Below are 6,314 nucleotides of genomic sequence, written 5' to 3'. Positions count from 1 at the left end.
TTGAACAAACATATATATATATATATATATATGTATATATATATATATATATATATATATATATATATATATATATATATATATATATTTAACCATTTTTTGTTTTAATTTCCAACAAAAGTCACTCAATGACATTTGCTTCAACTGATCTTTCGAGAGTACTTTTCATCCACATTTAGTCGATTAATTTTATAAATTTAGTTTAATTTAATATTTACATATTATTATTTAATTATTTATATAATACATATGAATATGTTTTTGTGTATAAAATACATGTATAAATAGAGTTTTTTTTTTTTTGCTGTAAAAAAAAGTAGAGTTAGTGTGTGAATTAATTAGTAGAGTTAATATTAATAGAAAGAATGAACAAGTAGAGTTAATGTATAATAAAAGATTTAGTTTTGTTATATCTTTATTCATTATAAATATGCATGATTATTGATAAAAAACAATGTGTTAGTGTATATATATATATATACTAAAATAGTTGCATTTCACTTTTTTTTAGTATTTACTCTTATAATGTAAAATACAATAATTTTATAAGAATTAATTTTGTTTTAACCTTATAATTATTTATTTTTGAATTATCTGCTACATGTTTTATCTTTCTATTCTTGCATGTCATGTCTATCATAGATTGCATTCATGTATTGTCTTTTCGAATCTTTTATAATTTTTTTGGAAATTGTATTTTCAGTGCATAAAGTTCTTCTGGGCAATTATGTCTTATCTTTATCTTTTTGTTTTATATGTTATTTTCGCTTTGAAAGCATTTAGTATATGTGGACTGAGTCGAGTCTTTTGTTGTTTTAATTGTTCTTTGGATCTTTTTTGCTTTTTATGGGAAAAAAGGCAAGTCAACCATACAACATATTGGGATTTTCACTACACAATAAGAAATCAATATTCCTCAATTAATGCCACGAATAAATTTTTTAAGTTGAGAGGTCAAATGAGATTACGCATATATTATAAAAAACTTCATCTAGCTACTCCTAATGTTATTAATGATGACATATTAGTTGATGCAACAGCTAGCCATAGCCATAGCAATTCATGGATAGGTATTTAGAATACAATAAGATTTTTGTGGCTAAAGAAAATACACATAAGAAAACCTTCTAGTGTCCTTGAACTTTGGGCTTCTACTCTTCTTTTTGTGACAGCATTACATTATCACTATTTCATGTATTCTTAATTGCATTTCTTCTTCTTTGCAATATGTTCAAAAAGCATAGAAATGTCTCTAGCTTTATTTATCTAATAACAAAAGGGTCTATATAGATCATTTCATTAGAAGCACATTTGATTCATATTTCATAGATTGTGATCTTGGGTTATTTCTTGGACTACACGTTCCATCCTATGTTCCTCACTTCCATATCATCTATGTTCTGCTTTAGTTTTTATTTGAATTTTACGGTAGATAACATTTTCCCAATATTTCTAAACTTCTATTCTGTCATTCATGTCTTGAATGAAATATTTATAGATATATAAATATTAATTATGATGTAAAACTGTATCGCAAATTTCTCGTTTTTTTTTCCAGTTATTTTCACTTCAAAATTCTAATGGATTGAGATATCATATCATTTACAGATTGGAGCTATATTTTGATGATCTAGACTTCTAGAAGTAGTTTTTAATTTCTATATGTGCATTACTCATATTTAACTCAAATGTTACATTCTTTTAGGGACATGCAGGGGCAGATTCATTCATGAAGTAATGGGGCTCTTGCCGTTTCTTATTAGTAGGATATTTTTTTTTTTAATACACTTTGAATATTTTTTTTCATAAAATGTTTGTGTTAATAGTTTGACTAAGACTTGGCATAAAGGAAAACAAGACCGAAAACAAGACCGAATTAGATTTTTTTTTTGACTATCAGCTATTTTTCATTCTCATTTTAAAAACTCCATAATTTAGTTTGTTATAAGACAAACAAATGAGGCGGCTTATGCGTTAGCAAGAGTAGCCATCTATAGTTAATCCCCATAATTTTATTGATATTTTAAATTGTATTCATGATATTATTATTAATGAAATGTTATAAGCATGTTTTAAAAAAAATATTGAGGTTGCCCACCACTCCTTTTCTAATTTTATTTAATTTTTTCTCTCATTATATTTTTCTTTTATATCTTTACACACTTCACTTTTCTTCCTTTTATATTAGAGTATCGAGTGTTTTTTTATGTGAAAATATTATACATTATTTTCACCGCGACATTATTAAAACTTATTATATTATAATTTATTAAATTTTTAATTTTCAAAACCAATTAAATCTTCATGTTCTTTTTAATTAAGAACAGTTTCGACCTTTATTTTATAAAAATATTATATTTATTTTTCTTACCCTTAATAAACAATATTTTTGAATCCACCACTGGTGACATGTACTGTGTGTAGATGGTTTTGCATTTAAAAAATCATGTTGACTCTATTGATTAATTTAGCATCAAGTAGAATTTTGATTTGTTCAATTTTGTTACTTTTGTTTCATTTCGATATGCAGGATGAGATTAAGGAGTCTTGACTATGTAATTTGGGTTATTTCTTGTTGGCAAGAACAATGTTGATGCAATCTATTATAATTTTTTATTCATTGATGTAATGCAATCAATTATGACCTTTGTAATATTTCGTTTGTGATTTATGAAGGTTTTTGATACTTTGGTTGCCTTGATCATTTCTTTATTGCAGATATATTTTAATTTTCTAGATTTAATTTTAGTAACCTTTATTTCAAAAGTATTTTATAATTTAATTCAACTTATATTACTAATACTATTTTGCTTAAATCAAAGTTATTTTAGTTATCAAATTTTAATATAATAAAGAGTGGTTGAATGTTAAATAATCAATTGAATTGAATAATTTTATTTTAGGTTTTAAAACATATACTTTAATTCAATTAATTATAAAATGTTGAACTTTTATTTTCTATAGAACTATAAAACAATGGTAATAAGCTTGAGTACTTCTAACATTGAAAGTTTTATATGCTTGAATATATATTGCACGAGACGATTCGAATGGTAAATATATATATATATATGGCCAGAAACATTTGAGTTCAAAATTTTTCGAAAAAGATACTGTATCACCAAGTTTGCAGTGATTTTGAGAAAAATTATTTTTCCTAGATTTAATTATTATTATTTTCTCTATTATTTGATACCTTAATGTCAACTAAGAAAAGTTTGTTAGAATCTTAGATGATTTTCGTCTTAAATGAATAAAATCGTTGAAGACATATACTTTCAAGCATCTCAAACTAATTTTTAACATTTACATATGTGGTCGGTGGTAGGTGTGTTCATTTGTTGTATGGAATAAAATAACAGTGAAGAAAAATAATGCAATGCAAAATAAAAACTACAATCAATTGAATATTAATTAGGAAGACAAACACTTTTCCTAAGAAAATCTAACTTGATACAAACCAAACTCCATCACAATCAAGAAAAACAAAAATTAGGATGGAAAATCCCTTTTTTCTTTTAACAAAAAGTATATGCAATATAAGGAGATAATGAGTTTCACCAAATAAATCTCTGATCGGATAAATCATAATTTTCTAGCACAAAAAAGGTCATCCCTAAGAATATGAGAATAGAAAGAAAAAAAACGTCATTTATCTAGTGAGTTTGATGCAATTAAATTATGTATTTTGAAGTTTTCAAAAAGTAGTAGCATTATTTTTTTACACGACAACAACCAGAGAAGAACCACATTTAAAAGCATATTCTATAGCAATGATGGCACACTTAACTTCGTCATAAAGCGTGTTATTGATATCATGGGGAGTCACAAAACAACCAACATTTACCACACTGAAAATTCCCACAAGCTACCAGACTAGGACAAACTAGTGAAATTACACCATTTGTATTACACTACTATGTATTACTACTAAAACTATTATTAGATAAAAAAAAGATAAAATTATTTTTATTAGGAATAGTTCATGCCATAGAAAGTTTCTCTATTTTTTACCGCAATACTCAAAGGTCGATAAAAAGAATAAATTAGTCATTGCGAAAATTAATTTAGTGGTTGTTACAATTACCGGTCAAAGTTATTTATTTTTGGCAGCAATTAAATGAGTTTTTACAAATATTTGTTAGAATTGTCGTTAAATTTTTTAGCAATACTGGATTTACCAGCTATAAAATAATTGCTAAAGATTATCATATTCATAAGTTGCATTTGAGACAATAACTTATTTGTTTTTGCTTTTATCAAATTAACATTGATCCTAATATGGAATTGTTGTCTCAATAGTTACAATAATTAAAATTATGAACTTCTAATTTAAGAGGTTGCCATTAGTTACCATTATAAAATGCAGACAATTTTTTTTTTATAATTTTTAAATATAGATCATTGTAGATTTAAATAATATATCAAGGTGGTAGAAATAGAATTTATTAAAAAATTAATTAGGTCTTTTCTTTTTTATATATAGATGAGATAATATAACTATGACATAATTGTTCATACGGTCTCTTAAATTAAGTTCAAGTAATACTTCAGTATTTTATCTTTTTTTATTTATTTAGTATTTATTTAATTTTAAGTAATAATTTGATCTTTAAAAAGTCAACAATATTATCATTTTTTACAAAACTAAAAAATTCATCAAAATTTTCAAACTAAATCCATAAAATTAATTATTATCTTTAATATAATGCAAATTTCATCAAATTCATAACTCAAATCTTTAAATAAACTCATATTTTAATTCTTTATTATTTAAAATTAAATAAAAAATTAAATCAAAAAATAAATAAATAAACACTACATAAAACTAAATTAAAAAACCAAAAAAGCAATTATATCTATAATTATCATAAAAAAACTCAATACAAAATTTTAAATTTAAATATATAATATAATATTCAACCTAACAGATAAGTTAAGTTAAGATTTAATAACAAATTAGACTTTTTATCACATCAAATTTTATATACTCATTCGCTACTTCTAATTTTTTATTTTTTTTCTGTTGATCCTCTGCAAGCCAGCGAGACGAGATTTATGCCCAAAAAACTAGTCAACTGTTTCATGCATAAGTTGAGTTGGCCATATTAAAACTCAGTTACACCGTTTCACTGATCAAAAACTATATGAAAACTGTTTAACGGTCCCGAATTATTAATTGGACCACATATATATAATAATGACCAAAACGAAACGCATTTAAAATTCATACGACTTATGCATGAAACAGTAATAGACTATTCTTGGACCCGTCCAAGTCTCTTTCTACATCGCAAATTCAGCACACAATTCCAAGGTACCCAAAATAGTACTCGACTTGCTTCAACCAATCCTTCTTTTTGTGCATATAAATAGTTACTATTACACAAATTTTCCTAATTATAAGCACTATTTAAAAATAATAATCTCTAATTATAAATAATTTTTCAATTTATACATTTTTTATTTTTTTAAATATATCTTTTATTAATATTATTAATTTGTCTTCAAATATGAAAAAATCAAGTTTGATACATTTAAATATAAATGTTATGTTTGGAATATTAACACTTAAAATAAACACATTAATTATACTACTAACTTTGTTTAATAAGAGTGAAAAAATAATTAAAGCTTATAATGAGGGATGTAGTAGTATTAGTTTCGAGTAAAAAGAAAAATACGAGTTTAATTATCTTTACGACATTGAATATAAGATTGGTTTGGACATATGAGTCAAGGAATAAGATGATAAAGAAGTCACAATATTAATAATTAATATTAACTGTTGCAAAATTAAAAATAAAAATTATCTATAGTGATTAGATAAAATTATTTCACATTGTTCTCATTATGTGAAATTTGGTGTTTAACCGACTAGCGATATGATCAAATGATTAATTTTTTACTTGGTTCGTCGTTGGATTAGTTGAGAAGATGATATGTATTAGGATGATTTAAAAAGAGAAATGAAGAAAAGTAAATTCAATAATATTAGTAATTGAGAGATTACTGAAGTACATCAAATGGTATATAGACTAGACTTATATAGTTAATTGGATAAACAATTTACTAGTGTAAAATAATTAACTAGTACAACCAACTAACCAATTAATTAAGACTAACACGAATATTAACTAACTTAGTCTAACGGTGTAATCTAACAAGATATCTAATATCCCTTTAAGGTAGAACATGTTTACACTTTAAACTTGGAAAATGTCAAGAAACAAATACTGGAAAAGATATTAATAGAAAATAATTTAAAATATCAAAAACTCATTAGTTAAAAAGAATTTAAAACACGGAAATTC

The sequence above is a fragment of the Cicer arietinum genome, chromosome 7, assembly GCF_000331145.2.
Source record: "Cicer arietinum cultivar CDC Frontier isolate Library 1 chromosome 7, Cicar.CDCFrontier_v2.0, whole genome shotgun sequence".
In the NCBI taxonomy this organism is placed as follows: Eukaryota; Viridiplantae; Streptophyta; class Magnoliopsida; order Fabales; family Fabaceae; genus Cicer; species Cicer arietinum.
Note: the sequence above shows the minus strand (reverse complement) of the source record.